The 14,159-nt window shown below is 38.2% G+C and overlaps 1 long non-coding RNA gene across 1 annotated transcript; it reads left to right on the top strand.

Annotated features, from left to right (window-relative positions):
- The first annotated feature begins 1,875 nt into the window (after positions 1 to 1,875).
- LOC145992810 (uncharacterized) lies at positions 1,876 to 11,350 on the top strand. Its single transcript, XR_014442218.1, has 2 exons — positions 1,876 to 1,974; positions 10,787 to 11,350. It is a non-coding gene; the product is annotated as an uncharacterized LOC145992810 (long non-coding RNA).
- The last annotated feature ends 2,809 nt before the right edge of the window (positions 11,351 to 14,159 follow it).

Raw genomic sequence — 14,159 nt, 5'->3', positions numbered from 1 at the left:
TTATTATTATTATTATTCCTGAGACACTTGGTTCGCCCCCCCCCCCTTCCGAAAGATAGTTCTAGATACGTGTATGTACAGTACGGTTGGATTTCGAGAATAAATGTTAAGAGAAAATGCTTCTGACATTGTACTGAAATTATTATTTTATAATAATAATAATAAAAAAAAGCGAAACCTTTCTTATTTCTGTTCCTCGGTAATTGGATCCTAACCTCATTGGAGTCCTTCTCTGAAGGAAGCAGAGACGGAGGGAAATGGAGTACGTATGTGGAGTCCACTTTTTGGGTTTCCTAAGACCATAAAAACGCGAAGGATCACTAAGTAACTTACCCGACAAAGAAAACGAAATGCGGCTTCAATTTCAGCTTCTCTCTAAGATGTTCTCTGTCGTGGCTTGATCTCCAGTCAAGCCCTCTTTTTTTTTCTTTGATGGATTTCTGACTCTTGATTGGTTTCCAAGGATCAATAATACCAGTAATTGGTTCGTGATGAATCTACACGCGCTTCACTGCCCTCCAGAGAGTGAGGCGGGAGATTTCGAAGGTGTATAGGCGTAGATAGAATGAGAGACGCCGAAGTACCTGGTACATTTGTGGTAAAAGTAATCTGATTCTTTTTTTTGATAGGTACACTTTTGGTCTTTATGTAATTATATATCTTTCTAGCATTTTTAGTTTCACGAAAAACTAAAATTTCGCCAAATTATACTAATAAACTTTAAACTTCTTGCATTAAAATTTTATTTTGTGTGTATATATATATATATATATATATATATATATATATATATATATATATATATATATAAACATATTAATTCTTCACATTCTTCAGACGCTTAATTGGATTTTATGTTTGTAATTGATTATATGTTCCTTTTATAATCTGTATGAAATACTCTTAAGATTTAGAGTTTTTTGAAATATTGATTTTTTTGTCTTACAAATTTAAGTACGGTGTACAATATGGTTTCATGTAATTCATTCTTGAGTGAAATTGATCGCTTTATGTAGAAATGAGAAATGAAAATACACTTATTTTAATAAATGTGTCTTAATTGTAAAATATTTTTATTTTTAAAAACTTCCTCCTTGAAATTCTTTCCTTGTTCTTATATACTTTTGTTTTTTTATTTAAAAAAAAACAGAATTTAAGTAGGCATGAACATCTAAAGTTAATCGGAATGTGCCATTTTGAACATTTAACATTTCCACCATTGTACCATTTTTCCGATTACCCCTAATGCAATATACTAAAGCGTATCAAGGGAGGTTATTCTCTTCCTGTCCCAAAGTGTTTGTTTATTTTTCGTAAAATGTACCTGTATTATCTTTCAATTGTTTATCATCATTTGACTTTTCTTTTAGTGCCATTGTGACGTAATGTAACCTCCATTGTATCGTCCAATGAACGCGAGTCTCCAATATGTGGTGATACCTCATTTATGAATTCTTGGTTGGTCCTGTTTCACGTTGAATAAATGAAGTACTTTTTGAATTTCTTATAGGTTCCTAGAGCGAATTGTTGAATCTATCGAAACGAATTATGTTGTATGTTGTAGCACTGCACACAGTTATTCTTTCTATGTGTAATGCATTGTGTTCGGTTATCTCGCTTCGCGTTGCGTTTTGTCGATCCATCTAAACCATCCATATTAGTCTATGTCAGATATGGATATGCAAGAAGATGTAATTTGACGATCCAACAAACAGTATAAATAAATATCTATATATGTTTTTTGATTTTTTTATTCTTGTGAAATATAAGTGAATAGTGAACTAAATACATATTGCAAAAGAACTCAGAAGATGACTAAAATCGACTACAAGTTGATAGGGTCAGAAAAAGAAGAAGAAGAAGTAGTCTATGTCAGTAATGACGTCCCAGGCTACAAAATACACTAGTCTGTGTTTGGATATCTTAGCAAAACAAACGTAATGTGAAATTAAGGAAGTTTATTGATTATCATATGTAAGTATTTCTTTCTTTAGCACATTTTCGACTTGGTTTAAATTTATGGTTATATTTCATGTTTACAGGTATTAAAATTAACTTTTCAGTTCCAAATTTCTATTTATCGTTTCGGCCAACGCTAACATAGATAAGGTGATAGGTAATAAATATCCATCATTGTTCTCTTGCATATGTTGTTATTTACGACGAGTTAGTAGTATGCAATAATTGTTCAAGATAAATAAATCTTAATGTAACTTTAGAATATTACATATATTCAAATTATCTTGAAAGCTGCATGAAAACTAAATCAGAACTTGCAGAATCAGTTGTTTAAGATGCCCATATTGCTGTATCTGTGCCGTAGCACTTTCCTCTCCTCGCGTTATACAATCGAATCTTAACTTAATTAACAAATGGTTAATAAAGAACCGCGGCATTAGTCTTGGCTCAACGTGCACTAACGAACTAATCCTCAATTGCATTTGGGTTGTTGGAAATTGAATATCGGTGCATATATTCTCTCATGCCTTTCTTAAAGCCCACGAACGATATCATAATTCAAAGAAATGGGTTTGCGAATTTTAAACTAAAAACTCATAAGCACTTTTTGAAATTGGAGAGGATCGACTTGAATATCCTTTAAATTTTTCCAGTGGACTCTTCCAATTCGAAAGCTGTGTCGGCTTAATTTCAAACCATGCTCTTTTGAGAATACGAGTGGACGCTTCAAGTATAAGCTTTTTCCTCCAGCAGCGCATTCTAAATTCTAGTGAGCATTAAAATCACTTAACCCAAATGCGGCTTTGCATAATTTAAGATTATTTGGAATTTCCTCTTTCCGTTCACTTTTGTGGTCATTTTTCACTCTTGAATTCTCGTATGGCTAAGTGAAATTTCAAACATGCTTCTGAACTGATTTCAGTTAAAATAATCGAGATACAGGGAGGTTATTGCAGCATGCCACCGCTTCAGCATCGGCCGCTTGCCGGCGCAGTCATGCAACAGGTGCCGGCAAATTGCGTAACAGATAGCCCGTAACAGAAACCGCTTGTTTTGTAATGTTTCCACTTTTCACAATTACAGTTACAATTACAATTGAAATAAGCACGTACCTTGTCGCACGGATGCAGGAAAAGGTGTCCTCCCAAATACAAATATTTCTGGCACCTTATTTCTGACGTCTAATCTTAGATTAGTCATCGCTACTTTATTCTCAGTTGTCGCGACAGCGCCTGCAGCTTATCGGGGGTTGGGTGAGTTGTCAGCCGCGAGATGGCGCTTCATACTGCACGTGTCGGCAGTGATGCCAACCGTAGGGACATGTCCCTACGCATAGGGACTTTTCACTAAATTTCGCCCGCGTAGGAACGTAGGGACAGATTTTGCCAAATGAGGGAAAACGTAGGTACTTTTTTCAATCTTGGTAAATTACATTTTATGAATTAGTTTATCTGGATACTTTAGCGAGGAGGAGAAAAAAGAACTAACTAACAGATCTCCATCAGAATTTTGGAACATGTTATCGGTTACCAAAAACTTTCAAGGCAAGTTCCTTTTTGAAAACATTTCCACTCTCGCGAAAATAGTGCTAACATTGCCGCATTCTAACGCGGAAACGGAAAGAATATTTTCAATGTTAAGTGATACAAAAACAAAAAAGGGAAATAAAATGGGACCAAAATTGTTAAAGAATGCAGGAAATACAGCATCACCAACCAACATCTATCTCTTCACAGCAGCAGCATGTATGACTTCAAATAACATAATCAACAGTAAACGACTCAACGTTATTCATTAGGGGTGTGCTGGATTCTTTACTTTAAAAAGTCGTTAATTCTCGACGTTTTCTGCCTTGTAAGTTTCTGGAACTTATCGAAAGTTGTAAGTTTTTATTCTAGAAATGCAAAAACAATCACTTAAAGTGAAAATGACTTGTAAAATTCGAGATTTCCAGTGCTTCGGGAAATTTCGAACATTTCCCGTCCAGAAAATTTTCCGACTTGGTCGGGAAATTGCAAATTTTTCAGTCCCGAATGTCGGGATTTTAAAAAATTACCGTCCCGATCCCGTCCCGACCCAAAAAATTCTGTCCAGCACACCCCTATTATTCATTAAGGCAAGAATTTACAATACCGGACCCTTCTGTAATTTCTATGCTACGTCTTATACTCACGAAATAATTATTCGTGATTATTTATCTCAAGTTAACATGTTGGGGTGAGGGGGAAAAAATGTTCATTAACGTGTAGAAGTTGTAAAATAAGCTTTTCAATTCTCGCAATGATTCTCCGTATACAAGTATGGTAGCCATATTTGTTGATATGAACAAATTAAAATTAGTTACGCTGTCTACAGCGTTGCCACACTGTTGATTTCATACTTGGAGAGCATGGATCGTGTAAGAATGGCGGAAGAGAACAGTAAAAAAGTTGTTAATGTTGTACAGATTGTTAGGTGGAGTGTGCAGGAGGATGGCTGTGGGCTAATTAATAAACTTATGGATTTCAATATATTGCCCAAAGAACGTGCTTACATGTGACAGCGACAATCACGATGTAGAAGAACTGATTTGATTACAGGTAAATTTGGCAACAGTACATCAATCATAAAATTGCAGGATACGAAAATGGCCTTCGATGATGAACGTTTGCCGTTAAAGTGCTACGAAAATAATATTTTTTATCGGTTCGTAATCACAATTACCGCAAAACCATTCAGGAATAGCCCCACTGACCATTCTCGGTAAGTTTAGGTTAAGTTAGGTTAGGCAAACATAGTTAAAATTTGGGCTCGAAAAAAACATGCACGGGTAGCCCAACAAACCATTGACGGATAGCCCCACGAACCATTCAGGTACGGTTAGGTTAGGTTAGGATAGGCAAACATAGTTAAAATTTGGGGTCGTAGTAATATCAGGAATGTATATTTCGTTTTTTAAGTATTGGAAACACAAAATCTTCCGGTAAATAATAAGCAATCGTGCCGATCGCGGACCACTCAATGTCACTTATTTTGCAATTTCTACACGTGACCCCCCAAATCTTAACTTGAAATTCGTGATTAGGAGGCCTCAATTAGTGAGTATGCGAAATATTACAAAAAATCGGGGAGAGGTCCTGTATTGTAAATTCGCTCCTTCATTAATTGTGGAAGCACCGAGCAGAAAGATTTGGTAAGTAAATGGGTATATTTTATCTTCTGTTTGCATGCTCATGAGGTGTTTTTTTTTTAGTCACTTTACTTGGCGTAGGGACATTTGGTCAGTTGTAGGGACATTTTGACTACGTCTGTAGGGACATTGCCGAAAAATGGTTAGCAACACTGTCGGCTACCAGACCGTGAGTCTACGCTCATTCATGTTCACTTCTGTTCGCGTTTATCAGTACGCGTTTTGTTTATACTGTGTTATTGAGTTGGTGTGCTAGTGCTTTATTGTGTGTTAATTGTTATTCATTCATTACTTATGTCGTTAAACAAATATAGTCTTGAACATAGAGTTTTTATGTACGATAATTACGTGAAAACGAATTCTTGCAGAAAAGTGGTCAGGGATTACGATAGACAGGATCTCTTGAACCTAAGAAACGTGTTGTATTGCTGTTGAAGGAAGTCATTTTCAACATCTCTTATAACACAGGAGGTTAGTGATCATCATTATTATTACTTTTAAATATCATTTTACGCTTTCGGTTTGCTTTATGCGCCGGGATGCTGTCTTCCCTTTCTGTCAACTGAGGATAAAGTAGCGATGTCTAATCTAAGATTAGATGTCAGAAATAAGGTGCCGGAAATATTTGTATTTGGGAGGACACCTTTTCCTGCATCCGTGCGACAAGGTACGTGCTTATTTCAATTGTAATTGTAACTGTAATTGTGAAAAGTGGAAACATTACAAAACAAGCGGTTTCTGTTACGGGCTATCTGTTACGCAATTTGCCGGCACCTGTTGCATGACTGCGCCGGCAAGCGGCCGATGCTGAAGCGGTGGCATGCTGCAATAACCTCCCTGTATATGATGCTTTGGTGGCATGTTAGGAGGCGAAATGTTGAAGCGCATGGGTAAATGATCGAATGGGAACTCTCAGACCATGAAATGTGTTATCTGTAACGTTAATAATGTCTGAATAAGCTATACGTCACGTGATTTATAAGTTGACTCTTACGAAAGAAGCAAGTCCATGTCTCAGTCGTATCGTCGTAGGAGAACCAGAGGATCGTAACTCCAAAAATGTGATTTTCGGTTGTGTCCAACGTATCCCCTCTGTAAAGCTGTATTTGGAGTCAGTTCGGCATATCTCCGCTTTTAATCCTTATCAGTAAGTCGGAGTCACGTATCCCTAGTTTACTGACTCTTTTTTAAGAGTCATAGATGTTCCTAAGACTGAAATATTTCCTCTGTCCTGTCAATTTGATAAATTGGATGACGTTCCTCTGGTTCTCACACAACGATGTTTTGTAGGATTTGGATTTTACCCAATTATATGGCTAGTATGTGGCGGTGTGGTTAGCACAGAGGTTCCGGATTCGAAAACCGGCCTGGACATGGTAGCAAAAGGTGGCAGAAAAACGACGTAAAATAAACCAAATCAATCAATCACTTATATGGGACATGCAAAAAGACAAAATATGGGCTGACATGCACAAGGGAACTCGTATCTGCTGAAGAACCTTTCCAACAGCGTTCTAACAAAACGGTGGACTTTGAAATCAAGGAGCCTCTGGAGACACATTGCACAGTACTTTGAGTCCCACATTAAACTGTAGGTGCAGTCCTGATTAGCATATCTGAGGATAAAGTAAATTGAACAAAAAAAACTTCTCAAATGCATTGTAAGATGTAAACAAGATTTAGTAAATCTCGGAAAATGAGAAGACTTTTCCTTAAGGAGAGGTCTGGAATGTTCAACTGTATTATGTTGAACAATATCAACCAACTGCCGCGAGCGAGGACCTTGACTGGTCTGTATTCGATTCCCGGCCTGGCAAGGGATATCTTGTGTTTACCTTTGGATCTATTTCATCACTTATTCCCATCGACACTGGTTAACCAAGAGGTGAGGAAAAGCGATAGAAACGAGCTAAACTTTAGCTGAACATAAAATATTTCTTGGATGGTTGAGAGAGGAGAATCCCAAAGTACCATTATTAAATATGATTAAATGTAAGCACAGGGAACGGATTTATATGTGAATACATACTTATACTTCATATGGTGCTAAAATTAATGTTGTTTTGTCTTATCTTTGCGAATTGTAGTATGTATGGTCGAGAAACTTTATTTTTGTTTTTTTATGTTTTTACATACAGGGAATGCACAACAATATGGAAACACCACGACATGGGAACGGGTGATATCGACGCAATTTTTCCACTTGAAATCGGACGCGGTGCGACATCCTTTTCTTTTGCGCCGTGAGATAGGACCCTGTCGGACTGGCAGGAGTCGACAGTTGCACTGTAGGTAGCGTGCAGTGCAATTGATGCTGAATCATGTCCGAGCTGACATTGTTTCAAAGCGGGCAAATTATTGGTGCGTATCGAGAGATACTCTATCCAAGATCATGATGACATAATAGACAATATCCCATTATCCACCATCCAGGACTTGTATTTGTCTATTCCTCGGAGACTGCAGCCGTTTTGGAAGCTAAAGGCGATCCTGCACCTTATTAGCTACAGCATTCCAGCTTTTCTTGGCAGGTGTTTCCATATTTCTGTCCATCCCCTCTATATATTAGCTTTTAGCACATGTTTTAAATTTTTAGTTATTTTTGCATGTAATTTCCTTATTTTCAAACATTTTCCTACATACATTCCATATTCATGTTATTAGTACATTTTCCTTTCTTGTGTTCAATACCAAAAGGTTTCCGTTCTTCTTTCTTCTTCTTCTTTTTGTTACTTTCTGTTTGTTTTAAATGTTGACAGTAGACAGTCCATCTGTTATTCTGATAGCCTTGTCAACAATAAGGAAAGCAGGATAAAGCTTTCTCGGTGATGTCCATTACATATTTTAAACATACTCCCCTTACTAAATGCGATATTAAACGCACTCGTTATTTAGGGACAACAGGGAAAATGTCACGCTTGAGCACTAGAGAGAAAGATCGGTAAGTCCATTGTTTTCATAACAGAAAGTAAAGTATATTTTGTGTTTTAATTTTTGCAGGAATTAATGTCATACAAGTCTAATGCAAGTTATTTTGCAATCAAGAGGTCCCGGGTTCATTATCGTGTGGAGGCACATACTATTTCGGATCCCACTTTAAACTGTAGGTCCAGTCCCTATTAGCATAACTGTGCATAAAGTGTTTTGCAATCAAATTTTATTTTGCCTGTTTTTACAAGTGAACAAATTGAAGCTTTGGAGGCTCGTTGGTTTTGCCGTTTACATTTTCTCAGGACCTACAGAGTTTTTCGTCTTTACACTAACGGTGCTATTTAATGTCATGGAGCTGAGTTTCGGTTTTTAAGTCAACTTTATACAGAGATAGGCTAATCGGGCCTTGACCTACAGTTTAAAGTGGGATCCGAACCACAACGTGCCTCCACCGGGTATCGAACCCGGGACCCCTTGATTACAAGGCGACTACGCCACCGGGGAAGCCATTGATGCCATCGACAACAGCAAATCTGATTTGATTGATTGATTTGGTTCATTTACTTCTCTTTTATGACACTTTGGCTAATCGCGACGATGAGGATGAGTGATGATGTGATAAAATTGATGAGCAGAGACTCACGAGAACACCCATGCTTAGGCCTGGATTCGAACCCGGGACTTCTGGCGCCGTTGCGCGCTGTGCTAACCAGTCAGCCACGGAGGTCGGCGATAATATTGTACATATCGCTTTTTTTTCCTGTAATCTTCAATACTTTTTTGGTACAGTCACAGACAATAGAAATGGTACACATAGATTCAGAAATATTCGGTTCCCTGGAAGAAGGTTGTGTGTGTTGCCTAACTTTACGATGGTGGCAGAAGTTGCCATTGGAAATTCTCTATAAAATACACTTATCCTGTAGAGTTATGCAACACACACAGCTCCTTGCAGGGAAACTAATATTTCAGAATCTAGGTGTACAGTCAACGGCAAAGATAATGGTATGCAAATTGTCCACCGCCATTTTCATTACTCTTTTTATTCTACATCCTGTGTTGTTTTAAGAAATGAAACTATGTTGGTTCGAAGCAGGCATTGTTCTCTGCTTAATGACGTCATTATTTCAATTCATTATCACTAGCGCTAGGATTTGTATGAACTAAAAATCACCAAAATATGCAAAATAAAATATGCTCTTATGACCTAAAATTTTACAAAATATGCACTATAATTTGAAAAATATGTCCTTATAACTGGGCTGTTTCAAACATCAATATCTAACTTATGCTGAAATATTTTCATATAAATACTATTTTTATTGCACTTTATGGGGCCTGATGAGTTGAAATTCACAATGAATACTTTCTGTAAATTTTCAATTAAAAATGAAAAATATTTTGATGCAGTCGAAAAAAAAACCCTCGAGTGAACATGGGGGTAAGAACGAATCCACTTGTAAAATGACTGTATATTTCTTGAAAATGCGAAAATATGCTGAATATGACCGAAAATCCATCAAAATATGCTTTATCACGAAGAAATGGCCAAATATGCCAAAATATGCCCTTAAAAAGCACCTTAATTCAATTAGTTTCTTCACAATATGAATTTCCATATATTTAGGGAACACATCACCCTTAACAAAAAAGAAAGCTAAGTCATAAAAATCTTAGCCCTAGTCATCACATTGTGTAATACAGATCGAATGAAAATAATGGTGGACAATTCGCCTACTGTTTTCTTTTGCCGTTGGGTGTACCATTTTTATTGCCGATACCATCACCTACTGCTCGGCATGGTTGCTACAGACTTCATGCAAGTCTTGATGACATTCTCCTGCATTTTTGCCACGGGCAAACCTGCATCTTGAACAACAGTCACTGTCCTACCTTTGTAAACATGTTTCAGGACAGTCCACAAAATGGTGTTTATTTCAATCTCGTACATACACAACAGCACTCGCTGCACCGACCACTTTTGGTACTCCACACATCGACATGGGCCCAAACTGACATTGCTCATTGCCTGATGGACGGTGTTATCACCTTTTCCTGACAGTGTTGCCACTTTTGGAACTTTGAAAATACTAAAAACTCTGACCCAGACAACATTTATTTTATTATAAAACATAAACTAAACGCCACGTTTCAACCTTCTAGCAAGATCTTCTTCAGACTCTGTACCAAGTACAAATGAAACAAGGTACAAAACAGGACGATATATATACACAAACATTAACCCCCTCCAGACTATTAACTGTACTTTCACCTGACAGGCGATTTAGCTAAACATTTTGGGATGGAAGAAGGTGTTAGAAAGAGTGGAAAGGACAAAAGAGAAAGAGGAGAGAAGAAAGAAAGGAAGAAGGAAAAAGAGCGTGAGATAAAGAGTCCAACCACTTTCCAGATGATAGAAAATGTTTAGATAAATCGCCTGTCAGGTGAAAGTACAGTTAATAGTCTGGAGGAGGGGGGGGGGGTAATGTTTGTGTATATATATATATCGTCCTGTTTTGTACCTCGTTTCATTTGTACTTGGTGCAGAGTCTGAAGAAGACCTTGCTAGAAGGTTGAAACGTTACGTTTAGTTTATGTTTTATATAAAAATAAATTTCTGCCTTAGTCAGCATATTGAGTTTTTCACATCATGGAAACAAGGCTTAATGGTGTTATAATTTGAAAATACGGATCCGTTTATACTTAGAACTGTTCTCTCTTTTGTAGATACGCTAGGGTGGATCATAGGAAAATCGGAATGGTATAATCAAGCACAGCTCTGACTCTTGGAGAGCGGGTACTTGGCCTTTGCTCTCTCTACAAATGAAATCTCTATGGTGACAGGGGTCTTCTAGCTGAGAGAACCTGATCCCAAACTCCCCCGGCGCCAGTATAGTAGGCGGCAGCACTTATGGAGCCGGTCTTTGGGAAGAAGAAGCGAGAGGACGTCAGATACGCGTGGTACAGGCTGAGGAAATTCCTTCTGTTGGTGATGGAGGCGCTCGCGAGGAACGAGTACAGCCGCCTGCTGGTGGGTGCCGTGGCGCTCGTCATCTCAGTCAGCATCCTCATCTCGTGCAGCGTGAAGATCGTCGTGCCCTACGTGTCCGCCATCAAGCTCTTCCTGCTGTTGTTCACCGTCATGGCCGGAATCGTCGCGGTTCCAGTGATGGTGCCTCCGGATTTGTGATGCCGGAGGAGGTGAATTGGTGAAGCTCTTCCTGCCTTCTCTTTACAAAGGTAGCGCGTTTGGACAGCTGCCGAACTGCAGTGAAACATGTTTCATATCAACCAAATATTCCAATAAAGATGCTTTTGTTGGTGTCATTCCATTGTTTTCTTCTAGGAATGGGCATTCAAATCAGAATCCCAATTCAGGATAAATCCAATGTCTGAATCCTGAACCTGAAACCAATGGTTCTGGATCCAAATTTCGAATCCTGAATCCAAGGCTTCAATCTAAATGTCTAATCCGGCATCCAAATCTCGAAATCTGGAAGTTCGATTAAGGGGGAGGGCATGCAACGGGGGGAAGCAACTGCCCCCCCGTTATCCATAATCGCCGCCACTGGGTGCCAACTTAGGAGGTGAACATACACATATTCAGCGGGGAACAATGCTCCATATCCCCTTATTCTTCTTGGAAAACGAGCGCTGAAAATTTTCATTTGGCTCATTGTTCCTTTGAAATTACCCTCATCTCTAGAAGAAATAAGAAAAGATAAAAGTTCCCCGTGCATTCTCGATCTCGGCCATTTTTAGTGGGATGAGCACCACTCTCCGTCCGCTTTTACCACCACAGGATTGCCCACAGTTACCCATATGAGGCTGGGTGAGCCCCAGAGTCGTTTTATGCGGGAAAAACCTGGATAAATTCCGAACTTAGATCACCCACCTCAGAGATGGAACGCGGGTCTACTGAAAAAAACAAACTAAATGAAACCTCACCCATAGTCAGTCTTAAAGTGATTTGTTCTTTTCTTGTATTTTGTATATAATTTGTAAGTTATATCATATTGGTTGTATTTATGTTTTGCTGAATGCTAAACTGATTTTGTTTATTAGTGGATTCAGCCTACATACTTGGTCTCTTCTGTTGTGTTATGTATTAAACCTGCGGGGTCATGTTTGCTCGTCGTCGCCTTGTAATCAAGGGGTCCCGGGTTCGATACCTGGTGGAGGCACATACTGGTTCAGATCCCACTTTAAATTGTAGGTCCAGTCTCGATTAACCTATCTGTGCATAAAGTATGCCTTGTCATATCTTGACTCGAAATATGTGCAACTCATTTTCTTGTCTTTTAAGCCTAATACTTTTACTGGTTTGGTTTCAAGTTTATATACATACGATTTTAAGTCTATCTACTTTTAATGTAACTACATTTTAATTTTATTATTATTACGATTTTTAATAAAATCCATGACAACGATCTGTTGTTAAAGCGGCCAATGTGGTCGAAACATGCCTGCTAATCTATCTATCAAAAACAATCCACGCAGAAATCTCCAGTTGCAGTTCTGCCGTAACCAATTTCGCATTGCAATGTGTGAATAAATATTGCATGCAGCATAATTAATGAATACAGCGTCCGACTCTAACATTAAGAACAACAGAAGTATTGGTATTGCAGTCCGAATATTGTGGAACTTATCAGCACCCAAGCAACAACTCGCCACATTGAAACGATCGCAGCGACATCTACGTACTAACAGGTGATTGTTTTCGAATACACAACCGAGATAAGCGGCTAGAAGGAGATGTAGCGCTCGTGTATCTGCTAATTGAGTTTACAAAAGTTAAATTTTGCGCAGTTCAAGACACATGCTAAGTGCATTTCTGAAGGATTTCTTGTCAACAGGGCAGGAGCAGTTCACTTGTAGATGTAAGTACACAAAACATTGTCTAAAATGGTGTAGCTTCGTGGGTAAAAGTTCGGTATATCGGATACACATTCTTCAATTTTACAGAAGAAACTACTTACGGAAATGAGTTTCTCTAAGGTTTCTAACGTTCATGGAGGTATTTTCTGTCATCATAGAATCTATTTGACCGGGAAAGCATGTATTTTGCAAGAGAAATATCTCACCGACGCACAATTGCCATTGCTTTCATTTCCTTTCCCGACGTGAAGCGGATGTGATGACGTAAGAGTTTCCAACCCCCTTTTTTTAACAGTGCTTGCCTAATCTAACCAAACCTAACCTAACCTTATCGGAAATGGTTCGTGGGGCTATCCGTCAGCTAGCCGTGCATAATATACAATTTACACATGACGAATTATAACACCATTAAGCCTTGTTTCCATGATTATGAAAAAATATAAATATGCTGACCAAGGCAGTAATTTATTTTATTAAAAAACATAAACTAAACGTAACGTTTCAACTTTTTTGTACTTGATACACAGTCTGAAGAAGACCTTGCTAGAAGGTTGAAACGTTACGTTTAGTTTATGTTTTTTAATAAAATAAATCACTGCCTTGGTCAGCATATTTATATTTTTTACATGACGAACACGATAGTAGGTATTTTTCGCAGAGACGTCTCGTGAACGCATGCGTCGCATGCTGCGCATGCGTCAATTGTGGGAAAAAGGACAGCTTGCTCTGCGACGCCATTCATGAGCATTTCTACATTCTAATTTCTTCATATAGGAGAAGTATTTATTTTACACGAGAGCGCTCAACTAAGCTTATATTACATTTCTTGGATCTGAAGTGAAAGAAAGTAATAATTATTTTCCCACAATTGACGCATGCGTCACTTCAGATCCAAGAAATGTAATATAAGCTTAGTTCAGAGCTCTCGTGTAAATAAATACTTCTCCTATATGAAGAAATTAGAATGTAGAAATGCTCATGAATGTCGTCGCAGAGCAAGCTGTCCTTTTTCCCACAATTGACGCATGCTTTCACTGGACGCCTCTGATTTTTCGGCGAAGAAGGTTGGAAACACTGCATACCCACTACGGTAGTCAACCTCAGCCCGCCATATTGTGTGTTATGAAAGCGAAGAAATTAACCAAAAGGAGTACTCTGTATGTGAAAATTTGTGTTTCTTTTCGTGTAAAAAGCATAATGGCACCTTGAACTATGTTCC

The sequence above is a fragment of the Lepisma saccharinum genome, chromosome 9 (assembly GCF_977018435.1).
Source record: "Lepisma saccharinum chromosome 9, izLepSacc3.1, whole genome shotgun sequence".
NCBI lineage: Eukaryota > Metazoa > Arthropoda > Insecta > Zygentoma > Lepismatidae > Lepisma > Lepisma saccharinum.
This window is presented reverse-complemented; position numbering and strand designations above follow the sequence as displayed.